Raw genomic sequence first — 18,057 nt, forward strand, 5'->3', positions numbered from 1 at the left:
CATCAAGAGGGCTAAAGTAGACGTCTTAGGAGGTATGGCCGAACATTCTTTCTTGGGCTTTGCCAGAGAGAATATTCTATGATCTATGATTGCTCATGCTTTTGTGATCACTGTGTTTAGTATTTCCTCGTTCAGTAGTCTAATTCTCAAAATATGAGGATCACTTTATTATTATTATTCTGGGTTTTAAGCATAAGTAGTCCTCCCAAATAGGATCTGCAAGGCTATGTGTTCTTAGTTATTTGCCAAGAAGAAGAGACTTGTGAAAATGTTTGTTCTCTATCAACCCCATTTCCAAATATCAAGAAAACTTTCATTAGGAGGAGAAGAATAGCATTCATGATGATCAATGAGGATAAAAATAGCATCCCTAGATTCAAATTGCACCAAAGCAACTGCAGTCTAAATATCTGAAAACATTTTCTAGAAGAGCTGTGGAATCTAATGGTTTAAATATAGTTGAGTCACTGCACGAATAGGAAATAATGCAAACGCCATACTGAGTATTTAATAGTAATAAATATTCTTTTAAATCTAAAATGTGAGAATGACCTCACTGAAGGACACTTTATACATTTGGAAAATGTAAAAAAGGACCAATTTTCAAAGTAGGTTTCTATATAAAACAGTGACTGTGACACTAATCTACAAATGGGATCAATTTGGATACCTTAAGCCAGCACCTTGAGAATCAATGTTTTAAGTCAATTTTTCCTAATGAGGTGCTGATTGAGTTCCGGTGGCTTCCAGCAACAGGAGGCTAGCTTTCTAAAACAATAGATGACATTCAATAAAGAATAGCATTGTGCAAAATGAAAGGAATTCTGTCTCATGAGATTAATTCTGTGGCTTGCTGAGCAAAAACAGTTTTGAGAATGTTCAGCACTTAGTAAGGGTGACACTCATCTGTCCCAAACATGTTGTGGTTTCATATAAATGCTGAAGGTTCATTGAGTTTTGCTGGAGGGCATAAAACTGACAGCTGCATCACTGAACTGTATTTATTCAAAAATATTTATATCTCACCTTATCCTATGCTTGAGGCAGCTTACTAACCTAATTAAAACCATAACATGCATTATTAATAAAACAAACACAATTATAAACTAATAACACATTCAAAATAGCACTAAGTGCAGCTGAACTCCCTACTCTCAAACATTGTCCTGCATTGGATAGTCTCTTCTGAAAGCCAAAAGGGGCATGTTTTAGAAAACCCTGTAAAAAAAGCTTTGGGGTACCAAGTGAGGACACTGATACAATTCTCAGTTGTTGCATACAGGTTTCAGATCATAGAAGAATTAAAAGTTAAGGTATAAATGTTTGCAGTTGATAGGATAGAGGGGCATTTGGTCAAACTGCTACGTACACTGCCAGATTCTAGGGAAGTTCAATTTACAACTCTGTTCCAATTGGCTAATAGCAACCTATCTAGTACAGAGCTTAGCCACCACCTCTGTCTTCCTTACATTCCAACTCATATATTCTGTATTGTTCACTCCCTCCAAACACTGGTTTAGCACCAAAACAGCAGTTCCTCTCTACTTAATTAAATATAGTGCTGGATGTCATCAGCATATTGAACTCCAGGCAACCTCACCTAGTAGCTTCATACAGATGTTAACTTGTATGATTGATGGTATTGACTATTGTGGAACTCTGCATGACAGATCCCCTCTTGAAGGCTGAGTTCATCTTCCTGGTTATATCCCTGATTAGGTCCTCCAAAACAGGACTAGAACAATCAAGAGTGAATTAAGTAAAGCCACGTCAGATGCCCATGCTTTTAGACTATAATGTTTTGGTCCATAGCATCTTATGCCATGGGAGGTCCAGAAATACCAGCAGGAAGGAACTCATCCTATCCATATCTAGACAACAGATCATCCTCCTAGGCTGCCAAAGCTCTCAGTTTCCAGGTTCAAGGAAGGATGTCTCATTCAGAGTTGCTCTGCCACCTCCTCCAAAGGGAGAACCATTGAAAAACTTGCCATGTTTTCCTTATATATTTACTTTTAAGTAGATGCCTGATTGCTGCCTCCATTAAAGAAGATGGGATCTTGTCTTCTTTCAGTGCAGCGTTGATTGCTCAGTAACACTCATCCCATGGTTAGCCTTCAACCTGCCCATCTGAGGCTCATTAACTCATAGTCTGCCTTGGCACACCTACTTTTTAACTGTTCGCTTCCTCAGATAATCTGCCAGCATCCTTTGGGGGGGACACTGCCATGTGTTCTCATTTTAAGTTGATGGTTTGGCATTAAATGTATCAATTGGTGGGTAGCGTACTGGAGAAGATCTCTCTTTCAGAATAAGGATCTCTGTAGTCCCCCTTTGGGGAAGAGAAACATTATTTATTTATTTATTTATTTTTATTCAATTTATATTTTTATTCAATTTTAGAACTGTAACAATAATCAAACAACAAACCAATATAATACATTGCATTTACAAATATTAACACAGTGCTTCAACTTTAATACATTAACAATGAGTGGTGTGAAGAGGGAGGTTGCAGATCTCTTGCTTCTATGAATTCATAAAATGGGATCCATTTTTCCCAGAAGTTTGATCCCGAAGATTGATATTCCGTCTGATGGGGAAGAGAAACATTAAAGGCACCCTTCTTGGTGTCACCAACTGACTGCCAGGCAGATAAGTCCATGTAAGTACCTTTATTTGGTATACACCAAGTACAGCTACCTGTAGTTCTTTCACTGAGGCTCTATTGCAGGCGTTCCTGGTTAACCTTCTCCAGTGCTGCATGTATGCAGGCACTCCCGCTTTTCCCATTTCTTTCCTGCTCTGACCTCTTCCCTTTTTCTACTGTCTCCTCCCTTTGTCTCCTCCTACCTGACCTGTAAAGGCTGCTCTAGTGCACAGGCTTGTTCTTCCCAGCAGGGCTGGATCTAGGTTTGCCGGCACCTGGTGCAACCCTTGACCAGCTTTCTGTGTGTGCGTGCAGTGCACGCACGCTCCCGGTGCTGTGTGATGATGTCACTCCCATGACATCATCACGCAGGGTGTGAGGCATGCCGCATGCATGGCAAGCTGGCCACCCCAGTGCCTGGTGCACCACGGAGCTGGCAGCAGCAGTGTGAGCGTGCACAGAGGCAGCCAGCTTGCCATGTGGGTGGCTGAGCACAGGGCTAGGAGGCCCTCTGCATGGTTCATCTGCCGCACTGCTCTGTGCTGCCCGAGCTCCCGGTGTGCTGTGGAGCTGGTGGCGGCAGCGTGAGAGTGCACTTGGGCGGCCAGCTTGCCATGCAGGTCGCTGAGCGCAGGGCTGGGGAGGTCCTGCGTGCACAGCAAGCCAGCTGCCCCAACCCTGCGCTCAGCCTCCCACACGGCAACCTGCCAGCTCTGGCACACTCCTGGTGGCTGGCAGCCATGCCTGGCACCCCCTCTTTGGTGGCACCGGGGGCAGGCCACCCCCCTGCCCCCCTCAATCTGACCCTGCTTCCCAGGCTTCTTTCTCCAGACCATGCCTTCCCCCCAAGAGTGTGCCAGAAGCTGCTGTCTGAACATGAGTTCATGTGGGCCACATCCAGGTTCCTATGTGCTGCCTCTGGAATCAGCTGCCTTTGGAGTCCTCATTTCAGCAGGAGAAAATGGCTGCTTTGGAGAGTAGACTATATGGTATCCCACATCTGCTGAACTCCCCCTGCAAAACTCTACCCTCCCCAGTTACTGCCCCCAAATCTCAGGAATATGCCAATATACATGTAGATACACTTAGATTTCCCCCCTATTTCGTAAAGCACTGATTATGTAGCTAATGTATGAATTGTCTTCCCTGTAAAGAGTATAATCTAACTTTTTCCCATTTGGAGAGTCATGCACTTTTAGCCTTACAACATTTTTCAAATGTAGACTATAATTTGATATTCTGCATTTAAAGATTTTAAAAAAGATTATTTTTATTTAAATTCTGTTCTTTTTATTTAAATTCTGTTCTTTTAAAAAAATATTGTAATTGTTCATACAATTTTCCTTTTCTAATGAAGATTGTACAAGATAATACAATGCCATTATATTCTAAACAAGAGATGAATGGAATGTATAGCTCATCTGCTGCATACAGAAGTGAAACAAACAAACAAAAGGAACAGGAAAGTAAAATTATAACAGGTGATGAAGAGAGGTCAGAACTTATCAATTCCTACTTTTCCTCAGTCTTCTGTTGCATGGAAAATGGTGCTCAACATGGCAATAACAGGACACATGATGGGGGAAGGGAGTTACAGCCTAAGATTGGCATAAGGGTAGTACATAAACACCTAGTTTCTTTAAATGAAACTAAATCCTCAGGGCCAGATTAATTGCACCCAAGGGTACTAAAAGAACTCACGGATGTAATTTCTGAGCTTCTGGCCATCATTTTTGAGAATTCATGCAGAACAGGTGAGGGGCCAGAAGACTGGAGGCGGGCAAATGTTGTCCCCATCTTCAAGAAGGGGCAAAAGGGGATTCGGTTTCATTTTCGCGGCCATGTCGGACGCTCCTCTTCGCAGGTCCGAGAGGAAACGTCCGAGCAGCCTGACCAGGCGGCTGATCTGCAAAGATTAGCCCCCAGGACTCCCAGGGAGGGAGTCAGGGTCTGGGACGCTGCGGGAAGAGCCCTCTGGCAAATCGAGGCAGGGGGTAAATTGCCCGTTTGTCCCCATGGAGGCCGGCAGACGTGCGCGGCACCTTGCGTGCTGCCGGGCCACGGAAAGCGGCAACGAACAGGACTAGGCGGAAGCCTGTAAGTAAGCGAATCCCTTCTGTTATTACAAGCATATGCGAAGGAGTGGTGGGATCTGAAGTTAAGAAGACTTGGATTTCTTCCCCCTCGCTGAGTTTCAGAAGGTTGGCGGTCCCTGCCCCCCTAAAATGGCAGCGAAAAAGCAGAGTCCTGCTGTGGGCAAGTCAATTTCGGTTGCCCTGCAGGGAAAAGCAGAGTCGCTCGAGGAATTGGTGAAAAGGTCGGTCATTGAAGCCATAAAACCCTTTGTTGACAAGCTGAATGAAACAGATCAAAGGGTGGGCTTAATTGAGAGCGATGTGAAAGCCATTAAGGAAGCAGTGGGGGGGCAGAGAAGTCTGCTCAGGAAAATGCGTCACTCATGAGAGCAACGAACAAGAAGCTAAAGCTGGTGGAAAACCAGCTGATCGGGCTGCAAGTGGAACGAACACAGACTGTTTTGCGTCTCCAGAATGTTAGAGAGGAGGAAAACGAGGATTTAAGGGAGCTTGCCTCGGAATTATTGGCGTCACCCGCGAGGGCAACTAAGGAAGAGGTAAAAAGCGCCATTTTGGAAGTCCGTCGGGCTTCTTCAAAATATGCAATGAAGCGGCAGCTGCCTCGCGAGATTTTTATTGAGTTTTCATCTAGGAAGGTCCGAGACACTATCCTATTTAACTCATATAATGCGGACTTGGACTTTCTGGGAAATAAAGTCAAGATACTGAAGGACGTTCCATTTCTAGTTCGGAAAAGAAGATTTAAGTACAAAAAGCTCGCGGCTCTCCTGAGGGAACGAGGGATAAAGTATAAATGGCTATTTCCGGAAGGAATTTGGTTTAATTATAAAGATCAAGCCTACAAGATAAACTCAGAGGATCAGCTAAGGGATTTTGTGGACAAAAATCAAGAATTCGGGCAAGATACCATGCAAAATGAAGAAGACTCGAAGCCTGAAGGGAGGGGGGAGGCAGTAAGCGCACTGGCTGTAGCTGCTCAGAGAGAACTGCGTCCGAGGCCCAGGGGGGGGGGAGAAGAAAATTTAATATGGGTTGTATTTTGTATTTTGCAAGGTCAACCACTCCATCATTACTTTATGAAGGTTTAAATTTTTAACTATGGCAGTATGAAGGGAAAACATTGTAGTGTAGTGTTTATTGTTTGTATGTAACCTCCCCCCTTTTTCCAGCCCTCCTTCCCCTTTTCTTTCTTCTTTCCCTTTTCCCCTTTCCTAGTACTTTTGTAGTTTTTTTGTAGGTTTTTGTTTTAGATATTAAAAATAAAAAAAAATTCAAAAAAAAAAGAAGGGGCAAAAGGAAGATCCAGGTCACTACTGACCCATCAGCTTGATGTCTATACCAGGACAAGTCTTAGAACAAATAATCAAACAGACAGTCCTTGAGCATTTAGAAAGGATGGCTGTGATTACTAAGAGCCAGCATGGGTTTCTCACGAACAAGTCATGTCAGACTAACCTTATCTCTTTTTGAGAACATTACTACCTTGCTGGATCAAGGGGATAAACTATCAGGGGATAGTTTATCTCGATTTCAGTAAGGCTTTCGATAAGGTTCTACATAATATCCTTGTTGACATGATGGTAAAATTTGGTTTGGATCCTATTACTGTTAGGTGGATCTGTAATTGATTGACAGATTGCACCCAAAGAGTGCTAGTTAATGGTTCCTCATCCTCTTGGAGAAGAGTGACAAGTGGAGTGCTTCAGGGATTGGTCTTGGGACCTGTTCTGTTCAATATTTTTATAAATGATTTGGATGAAGGAATAGAAGGAATGCTTATTAAATTTGCAGATGATACTAAATTGGGAGGGGTAGAAAATACTGTACAAGAAGGAGGATTCAGGATGATCTTGAGAGGCTGGAAAACTGGGCTAAAACAAATAAAATGAATTTCAACAGGGATAAATGTAAAGTTCTGCATTTAAGTAGGAAAAATCAAAAGCATAATTATAGGATGGGGAAGACTTGTCTTGGCAGTAGTATGTGCGAAAAGAATCTAGGAGTCAGCAGTGTGTTGTGGTAGCTAAAAAGGCAAATGTGATTTTAGGCTGTATCAACAAGTATAGTATCCAGATCATGCAAAGTGATGGTATCACTCTACTCTGCTCTGGTTAGACCTCACCTAGAGTATTGTGTTCAGTTTGGGGCACCACAACGTAAGGAGGATATAGACAAGCTGGAGCGAGTCCAGAAGAGGGCAACGAAGATGGTGAGAGGTTTGGAGACCAGGTTCTATGAGGAAAGGTTGAAGGAGCTCAGTATGTTTAATCTGGAGAGGAAATGACTGAGAGATGATATGATAACCATCTTCAAGTACTTCAAGGGCTGTCATATAGAGAATAGCGTGGAGTTGTTTTCCGTTGCCCCAGAAGATCGGACCAGAACCAACAGGCTGAAATTAAATCAAAAGAGTTTTCAGCTAAACATTAGGAAAAACGTCCTGACAGAACAGTCCCTCAGTGGAACAGGCTTCCTCTGAAGGTGGTGGACTCTCCTTTGGAGGTTTTTAAGCAGAGGCTAGATGGCCATCTGATGGCAATGCTTATTCTGTGAACCTATGCAGATCATGAGAAGGAGGGCAGGAAGGGTTGCATCAGTGCTTAGTTCCTGTGGCCCTTTCTTACATGCCCAGGGCAATGCCAAATGCCACCTTGGGGTCAGGAATAGAGATGGGCACGAACAGAAAAAAACCCAAACATGATATTCATTGTTCATTGCCATCCACGAACAGGGACTCACGAACAACCACGAACATGGTCCTGTTCATGAACATGTTCGTGGGGGCCAGCAGCATGGCTGTTCGTGGGGGCCAGCAGGCGCTCCTCCAGCCATCATTCAAGTCAAGATCTCTACTGCACCACTCTCAGAAACCTGACCTGAGCAGGCACCAGGAAAGGTACCAATAATAAATAATAGCTTGGCCCCAGAGCCTGGCAGCAGCCCTGGAACTTGAATAGGTAGATCCCTATCCCACCACACACAAAGAAAATTTAAGCTCCAATGCATTCTCTCTATCAAAATTCCAACAGCCACTCTCTCCCTCTCCACTGTCTGCAAACTAAGCCAGAGCTGGGAGCCCCCCTCCCCCCTGCTCTTTGTTCCCTTGTAACAAATTTGGAGCTCCACATTTGAAAGGAAGACCTGCCTATCAAGCTAAATTGGGCTTAGATTGGGGTTTCCAGGGCAACAGCAGGAGTTCAGACAGAGTTCAGACAATCCCTGCCTAAGTTGCCAAGGGAATTGATTGCAGGGGCCAGACTGTCTAGCTTGACGAACAGCAATGAACAGCAACGAATGAGTCTTGCAACGACCGCCTGTTCGTTTAGAATGGGACCTCACGAACAGCTTGTTCGTGAACAGCAGATTGGGCTGTTCATGGCTTCTTTTTGTTCATATTGCTGTTTGTGCCTATCTCTAGTCTCGAGGCAATTTTCCCTAGGCCAGTTTGGCTAGGGATCCTGATAGTGTTTTGCCATCTTCTGGGCGTGGAGCTAGATTCACTGGGTGTGTGGGGGGGGAAGGGGAGGTAGTTGTGAATTGTGCAGGAGGTTGGACTAGATGACCCTGAAGTTACCTTTCAACCCTATGCTTCTGTGAAGGGAACTAAAATATGAGACACTTTTAAAAAAATATCAGAAAGCTTTGCCCAGGATATCAAAATCTAGCATTGAAAACTCATGATATTAAGATTTTAACTAAGATTCAAATCAAAGCATAAGTATAATTGGTATTGTTTTGTTACATAGTATCACCATGTTTAAATTATTTTCTTGAACCATAAGTCACATTTACAATAGTTTACATACTTGAAGCTGCAACAATCGAAATTTGGTTTTATTTCAGGGCAGTTTGATATTCTTCCCTGTGTATATAATACAAAGTGTGACATTAGTGTGTACCAGGAAAAGGGTAATCTCTGTGCCAGCATTGGTCTTCTGAGCATCTTGAATGAGAACAGGTAGGGATAAGTTTGAATTTCTTATCCCTACTCTTCTGACATGAAAATTCCTATTTTATATTTGCTTCTCCCTAATGTAAACTGTAAGCAGGGAGGGGGTGGCTCAATGAGAGCATCTGCTTTGCGTGCAAAAGGTCTCAGGTTCAATTCCTGGTGTGTCAGGTAAAAGAATGAGATAGTAGGTGATGTGAAAGTCTTCTGCCTAAGAGACTGGAGAGCCGCTGTCAGAGTCGACATGACTGACCTTGACAGACCAGCAGTCTGATTCAGTATAAAGAAGCTTTATTTATTTAGAATATTTTTATGCTGCCTCTCCAGTCTTGTTCAAGGTAGCTCACAACAGTAAAACAAAAAAAAATGGTAAAAACAATAAAAGGAAGTCATTCCACTTAAAACCTAAATGAAACAATTTAAATCAATAAAACTCATTTCAATGAAAGAACAGCCAATAAAAGCATTCAGGGCATAACAGTTCATAAAATGGAACAGTCTAAATTGATATTGTGAAAAAATAGTTTTTAGTAGCTTTGCCAAGTTTCTGCCAATAGCAGGCAATCTCCTAGTGATTGTAGGATCTGCCGCCCTGAGATTGCCTGCCATTGGTGGAGGCTGGGAGGCAAGCCATGGAAATAGTAAACAAAATTTAAAAGCACCTCATGCGGATTTTATTTATTTATTGTCTGCCTTTCTCACTGAGACTCAAGGTGGATAACACAATGTAAGTCAATATGATCAACCACTGAGACATTTAAAAAAAACAGTATAATAGGTTATGCATTGTGGAAATCTTAAAAGAAGCATACATTCAAATACAGGAATACAAAGATGGACCTTGCTGAAATGAAACATAAATAGTTTGACATGGCATATTAAACAATGTGGAAATTATGCAGTAGGAGACTATCTACATCAACAGACAGTACACAATAGCAACACTTGAAGTGAAATATTTAATTAGGACAAAAATAAAGTATTACTTTAATGTTCTGAAAACAAATTCAAAGCTTTTTATGTGAATAATACCTCTGAAATTTAAAGACAATGTAAGAAGCAGGGATGAGAGTAATGACGATCATAAACCATAACAATTATTAAAATAAACTGTTTCTGGGTCTTACTTGTGACTGTCTGGAATAGAAACAGTAGTCCTGGGCTGGCTACTTCATAGTCACAAAACCCCTCCCTGAAAAAAATCCATGGTTTTGATGGTTGTTGGGGGTTTTCCGGGCTGTATTGCCGTGGTCTTGGCATTGTAGTTCCTGACGTTTCGCCAGCAGCTGTGGCTGGCATCTTCAGAGGTGTAGCACCAAAAGATCTTTTGGTGCTACACCTCTGAAGATGCCAGCCACAGCTGCTGGCGAAACGTCAGGAACTACAATGCCAAGACCACGGCAATACAGCCCGGAAAACCCCCAACAACCATCGTTCTCCGGCCGTGAAAGCCTTCGACAATACATCCATGGTTTTCTTTATAAGTTCCAACATTTGCCAGCAATGCAGCATGAGCAAAGAGCACTCCCAGACAATCCCAAAGAAAGTTGCCATTCTTCCCCCCGCCCTTCTCCCCTCCTTGTGGGCTTGAGACTTTTCTTTTATAAAAAAAGTTTTGGCTTGTTCATGGGCCCAGAGAATTCGAATGCTTTGTCCTATTTCCTTGAAACTTGGGGGTTCTTTGAAGGACAGGCTAAAGACACTCTGCTGAAATTTTGTTGACATTTGGCTAAAAACCAATGACTTCATCCCCCCCTCCCAGAAGGGGATAATGAATGTGCAACAATGGCTGGGGGAGGGATCCAGCCATTGAAGCCTTCCTCATTTTCTGAAAGAAAACAAACAACAAACCCCAACAAGGAAGGAAGGAAAACGTGGAGTTTTCAGTGGAAAGGTAAAAAACAAAATGTTCATTATTGTAAGAGCAGGGAAATGAAATGAATGCAGACGCGGCTTTTTTTGTGTGTGCTGGCGGCCAGCTGAAGCTCTCCTGCTGGCTGATGCTTGATGACCATTTTAGGAATCAGTAAAGAGAATTTATTGCTGCTGTGCAGGGAGAAACCTACTTTAAGGGAATGTAGAATCACTTCCTTTTGTTCAATCAGCTTAAAATTTAGGGGTTACTAACATTAGAGGGAGGACAATGTTCTGTATGATTTTGGTGCCATTAAGTGCAAAATCAGCTGCTCCAGAGCTTGCAGTTGGCCCCCCGTCCCCTTGCCTATTGAAAAGAACAGCTACAAAAATCATGAGAACCCAGCAACGCCCCACCAGAAGACTACCCAATCATGTTAAACATGTCTCTCAAACCACAAGAAATGTTTTCTAGATGGATGCCCCTAGTAACAAGGACTTCCTTTACACTGAATAAATTTAAGGGGAAAAAACAAAGGCGTAGGAACTGATTGACACATGCATTTTAGCACAGTCAAAGAACTGTGCACGGCATGCTGTTTTCTTGGTTGCCCCTTCATTTATTTCAACAGAATTTAACTCTTGTCCATAGAGACCACTGAGGCACCTCACCTGCATCACTAGTTAGTTCCATACCAGATTGGTGATTACTGTATCCCTTCCATGATGTGAGAGGAGGCGCAAAAATAAGGGCATGGATGCTCTGATGAGTTATGCGTGCACTGGACAGACTCCACTGCAAAACATGCTTCCTCTTCCACTGTTACTTCCCTTTTGCAAAAGATAAGTGGTTTTCAATGAGTCCTTGTGCAAACAGAAGTGGTAGGGGAAATGGAAGCGTACTTCACACCAAAGGCTGTCTATTGTATAGAAAACTTGTCCATCGAATCCAAGCCAATATTTTAGCTTTGTTTTTACCTACATAGCCAATCTGGTGAATTGATAATATGATTTTTAAAAATTTGAATGATTGTATGTGATTTTTCCCCCTGCCCTACCACATTTACCAAGCAATTGAACATACATGTTCTCTCTCAAACAATTCCTAGGTGTAATCACCTGAAAAACATTCCTGACAACTTTAAAAACTCTAAAACTTGTATTGGAAATAGCATCTATACATTTTTATTAAGTTTATGAAACAATGAATATTTAGAAATGGAAAATTTTCCATGTAAAAATAAAATAATTGGTATATTTTCCATTCTACATCTTTTATGACAACATGGTCTGTGTTCCAGAGCAAAGTGGATCCTGCTTCTAGATTGCCACTAAGGTCCTTTCAAAGTGGCCAATGAGAAGAGCTGGCCTCAAGAAACGTGCACACACTAATTTTGTCTGAAGCATAAATTGTCTAGCTTAAAAATCAAGCCACCAAGGATCCTGGCTGAAATCCTCTTTGTGGATGCATCGAAATACAAGAGATGAGTCAAGTTCAATAGTATGAACTGTTGAAGAAGGGGCAAAGTTTATGGGGGCTGTTTAGCAGTAACAGCTGAACAGTTGTGTGATAGTAGTGTGATAGCTGTGCTAAAGATGATAAATCATGCCAATAGTGATAAGGAAAGTTAGTTTTGTTGATTATCAACAGAATGTAGTATTCAGGAGGACTAGAGTTGGACTTCACCAGTAAGTGCTCATATAGGATTTCTGTGCAGATTCCTGTAACCAGCAGAGAAAATAGAAATTCAACATGTCTTAGGCCTTACAAGAAATGTTGAGGGTTCAGACTTCCATATCCCAATGTTCCAAAGCTATGGGCCTTCTACTACGCTGGCAAGCTATGTATATTAACTCCTTCAACATTCTTTCAGAAGGAGTGTAGGGTAGAATGAGGGACCAATGACAGAGAATTCATCTTTTAAAAGATTACTTTTGCCTATGAAATTATAGTAAACTTATCAGGACATGATATGTCTCTTCCGTATTTTGAACTGCAAGCCTCTAGATTCAGCCACAAAACTTAAAAACTGGTATTTCCCACAGCTACCTGATAGCCTTAGTATGTATTATTTATCTGTAGCTTTAGCTTAATTTTCAAGAATCATTGTAGATTAACAACTTTAATCCTTTCTCAACATATGTGAGGAAATTATAGTTTAACAAAACAGGGATGCTGGGCTAAACTTAATATATCTCTTGCCACAAAAAACAATATAGTGACACAAAACTATAAGGGAAAGTGTAAGCCCCTCCTGGTGTGAAAGAAATGCTTTTCTTTCCTTTTTCAGTCAAAACTTAAGTTCTTGGCCATGTAAAACTGGTTCATCTAATTACAGATCAAGCCAATCAGTTAATATCTTGTAAGGCTAAAGGTCATCAGGCCCAGCATAAGCAATTAGCTGAGTTTCTCCGGTGCTGTTAATACCTGCACTCTGCAGGTCTCTAGCCCTATTCCCTGGACTGATTGCCCTCTGTCCTATTGCTTCAAGTAATGTAAATTGTATCTTGTCCCTAGGTAATCGAGATCAGTGTTGTCTTGTCTGTCCACTCGCTGCTGATGCCCTCTCAGTGCTGCGATAATGGTTTTGGTGGGCAATCAGAACAGATGCCTTCTTGACTCATCTCTCATAATAGGTTGTCCTCCTCAGGCAAAATTGAATAACCCCCGATATGGCCTGGAGGCACGCAATACAAATTCAATAAGTCTGCAATGTCAATGTCCTGTCATTTTTTTTTTGGCAAGCAAGTAATTATTCTGCACCAACATTCAGTAATAGGAGGAGGAATCAGCCAGAGAGAGATTCATCCGCATACCTAGAGTTGTCACGTTAATGGGATATTCCTCTAATAAGAAGTAATTTCATCTTCTTCTCATGCCCCTTTGCTCCCAGATTCCTCTCCTTGCGGACAGTACACGTATGTGTTCTGTGGAGGCTTTTACCAGCAGCATCTGTGGGAAAGTTTAACAACTTCACTGCCTGTTGTTTAATATTTTCCACTTTTATGGGTTACAGTTGCGCTGTCTATTTGCTTTTACTGATTTGTCAAAGATTTATTATAAACCAAATACAGCTGTTCTTTCCTTTCCATAAACTGAAGCTATTTTGGCAAACCTATTTTCCACTATGAAAATAAATTTGAAATTGCACTCTTTGCCTTTACAGAGTAAGAGCATCCAGTTGTTATTTAGTGGTGCCGATTGGGTGCCAAATTGGTGGTCAGCTCACTAAGGGGAAAGCAAATGCCTATGATTTAAAAAATAAACATTAGAGAAGACAAACGCCTTTTCTCTCTTCTGGCCAGTTCCAGTATTAGTCTGTTCATTTACCAGAAGAATAAATTATATTTTTAAAAATCTGTAAATTCAAACCAAATGCATGTTCTGCTGTTGCATTTATAGTTGTGAATCATGCATTTTTAATTTAGTTGCCTAACCTATGCATTGGACAAATGTTATTGTTCACCTCTTAGCAGAAGCATTGTTTCCACACTCTTTAAATAGCCTCATCTGCTTGCTTTAAAAGTGCACACACTTTACACTAAAGCAAAGTTTCCACAGCTAGAATTTTTAATAAGAACCGTCAATTTGTACAGGAATTGTTAATCTACCATTTTTATCAACTGATGCTGCATATAGGGATAAATTCTATCCTTCAACTCACCTTTCAGATTGAAGGATAAGATTCCCTCCCCCTCTTTTTTCTTCTGGGGGGAGCAACTCAATAAATGTTTTGTTTCATTCTGGGATATCCGTATGGGATTCCCCCCGCCCCCTATATGTTTGTGTGGGTCTCTCTTTTTTGCAGCAAGGAAACTATTGCTTTATTCATTGAAATAGCCCTTTATCTCTTCCCTCTTGAGAACTATACAGGGAGAGTAATGAAGAGCCCTGCACAAGAGCAGAATAAGCAGTTTCCATGACTGATTGACGATTGATTATTGCGAGGATGCCTCCCTATGGTGGCTCATCATGATGCTTTTTTGACAACCTTTCTCCTCTCCCCAACATGAAAAACAGCATTTTGATCTGCATCAAAATTGGGTTTGCTAACTGAGACCATAAGTAGAACAATACTGCTTGAGTTCTATGGTTGGTGATGTTAAAAACAAAATAAAATGCTGAAATTGAGTAGATCAGATTCCATATGAAATACATTTCCTTTATTGGGAAGGTTTAATAGTTTGGGGAATCTTTCTTTTCTTTTGCTCCTCCCGCCTTCTACCACTAGATTAAAATGCCATTTATAAGACAGCCTCAATATAATTTAATTTAGCCACAGGAACTTGCTGCTCATTTATTGTGGTGACATTCCACCATAAAATTAATCTCTGCTTGTGCTTTTACTAGTTAAGCTTCACCTTTTGCTCCCTGTGAAATTTTTAAATGCAACTTTTTTTTAGAACATCAGCCCACATGACAAAATCCCTGCATTGCAACCAGGTCACATTTCAGCCTGCAAGGGGAGGAGGGATTTGGGGGGTTTTCACTGCAAGGCAAGAATCCCCCCCCCCCCGCAAAGAATCCAGGCCATCAAATAACATAATAAGGAAGTAAATTCAAGCAAATCAAACAGTGGAACTATTCTGGGCTGTTTCGAGAGCATTGAGTTATATACAGTGTAGAATGCTTATTTTGGATCACTTGTCAGTCATGAATGAAAGAATACTTCCTTTTGCTGATATCAGAAGGAAATCCCAAAAAGGAAAGGCAGAATCCTGAAAAAATGCACACAGTGCAACTGAGGGATTACCTGTCCTCTCTGCCCATTCTAAACGAGTGAGCCTTCTGCATGATGGGATTTTGTTTTGTGTTAGTAGTTCCCAATTTCCATTTTCAATGGTTTATACTGTTTAACTAAATGTAATTGTGTTGGATTGTAATTTAATTATTTAGGAATTGGTCTGCTAATTAATCATAACTGGGGCATTTCTACTATCTAATCAAAAGTAGGCACGCATATGTGGTATGGCCATGATTTAAACCATGTTAATTAAACCTATAATTTGCTGCACTCTGTTATTATACTGTTTCACTGAATGTTTTTAAAAATGTTTTTACAGTTATATGATATAAATTATATTAATGTGTTTTAAATTTAGTTGTAATCCGCCACAAGCCTGCTTGTGGGGAGGGCGGAATAAAAATCTAAAGTAAATAAATAAAATAAATAAATAATGCAAATATTTTTGTTGATTTTTTTTAAATGGTCTTAATACTTGATTTCTTATGTATTTTATTTTTTAATTGTCTGTGATCTGCCTTTGGTGGAAAGAATGGGAGAGCAATAATTAACACAAATAAATCTTACATTGCTTTATTTTCTACCATCTTCAATTTGGTATGTGATGTAACCTGAACTCTCTAGAGTTTTTACATGTGAATCCTTTGATAAATTGTAAACTTCTCCTCCTACTTGCTCTGGATCTCCTCATACATACTCTATGCAATCTGCTGTGGATTCCCTGGTGTGAATAGTCGTAGATAAATCCAGGGGCACAGAATGGCTCCAGCAAGTTGCTTCGCATGGCACATGTATATGGTTGGAAGGAACTGTCTGCATGCCTCATGAAACCGAAGGATCTCCTACAAGCATGGCAGCTGCAGCTTGAAGCTTCATGTGGTGGATTGCAGCCTTCCCATGCAAGCTGATCTGCTGGTATTATGGGGGGAGGACCCTGCAGTCCTGCAGGAGAATCAGATCTGCTTGCAAGAATGGGCTGCAACCTGCTATGTGCAGCAGCAAGCATTCAGCCTTCATAGCTATGAAGAAAGTAACAATGGCTGAATCCCTAAGGACAGTTTCCTGGGAGCGAGCCCCACTGAATAACATGGGGCTTACTGCTCAGCAGACCTGCCTAAAATTTCTCTCAGCATTTCTGATTATGTTAGTCCAGACATAGGGAGGAGCATTGTGAGGGAAGTGATTTTCTGCACAATTCTAAGCAGGTCCACCAACATCAGCGGTCTTCAAATGGCAAAAACGATGTAAAACCAAATTATTCAAAAAGGCTTTTGTATTGTAGGGAGGGGTCTCAGATGCTCTGCTAATGAGTTAGGGACCATAGACTTCACCCACTTCACCACTATGTTGCTTTATGTTGCTTTAAATATGTGCTTCTATGACAGTCCTAGAATTGCTTAGGTTCTGTTTCAGCATTTCTTCAACTCTGTATTGGATTCTTGCTAATTTATGTCTTTGTAAGCTTGTGTTTATTTACCATACGTCATTGCTTATGAAATCGTCCTTGATACTGACTTTACTACTCTCACACTGTATAATCTTCCTTGAGTCTCAGTGAGAAACGAGGACCATAAATGACATAAACAAACAAATAAATAAAGGTCTGTTTAGGAGGAGGATGTATCTTTGAGTCATTCACATTCTTATTTAAAAAGGAGACCTCATAAGGAAGATGGTCAGATGCAAAGGAGGAGACAGCTCCTGGACCTTGACACATGTGTCAAAGAGGCATGGCGTCCTTACCTCTGCATGACCAGCTACCCTGCCAGACTTCCCTCTTTTACACCAATGTCAAAGAGAAGGGAGCTCCATCTGGCCACCCTCCTTATGCAAGCTGTCCCAGAATGAACTGCAGAGGTTACTAAAAGTTTCTGAGACTTAGCCTTGAGAAAACAGCTGGTGTGAATTTACACTTCATATTGTGAGGAAATACTATATTTATTTCAGACTATATTTATTTCTTTAATATACTTCTATATGACCTTTGATGAAAAAGAACGTTAAAAAATCGCAAACAGTATATATTAATGCAAAAATAGATATAAAACAAATACATACTATGAAGAGAACACCTCATCAACACAGAGATTAACAGAAGAAATAATTTATTCAAAGCAGCTAAAATAAAATACCATGAAATAACTAAAAATCTACCCTAACCCCTTAGAACACGCCAACTGAAACACCAGAAGCTCAGACCAGTCATTATATGGTGCTAATAAAGTAGCAGTCAGGAAACCCAAGTGGATATTTTTTCATGAGGATAGTTTCAGGTGGATAACCATGTTGGTTTGCAGTAGAATAGAAAGATTTGAGTCCAGTGGGACCTTAGAGACCAACAAGATTTTCAGGGTGTAAGCTTTCAAGAGTCATAGCTCCCTTGGTGTCTAAGAAGGGAGCTATGAGAAAGCTTACATCCTAGAAATCTTGTTGGTTTCTGGGGTGCCAATGGACTCAAATCCTGCTGTTCTTCATGAAGAAATTCGCAAGACATTAAAGATCCTGCTGGTTGCCCCCAGCTATCTTCAGGATGGAGACATCTGATTTCTGATTTCCATTGATGGGTGGAGTCTTATGGAAGCTTTTTATGAGTCATACAGTATGGCTGATGGGGGACTTCAAAGAAGTGTCTCCACTTTCCCTCATATCTGGTGGTTCAGCTCCAGCCTCCAAAAGCTGACCAGTTCTTTGCAAATGGAGCCTATGTGCATAAAACCCTACCCAAAAAAAAGCTAGATGCACAAATATATGGAAAGAGTGTGT

Source organism: Eublepharis macularius, chromosome 10 (assembly GCF_028583425.1).
Source record: "Eublepharis macularius isolate TG4126 chromosome 10, MPM_Emac_v1.0, whole genome shotgun sequence".
NCBI lineage: Eukaryota > Metazoa > Chordata > Lepidosauria > Squamata > Eublepharidae > Eublepharis > Eublepharis macularius.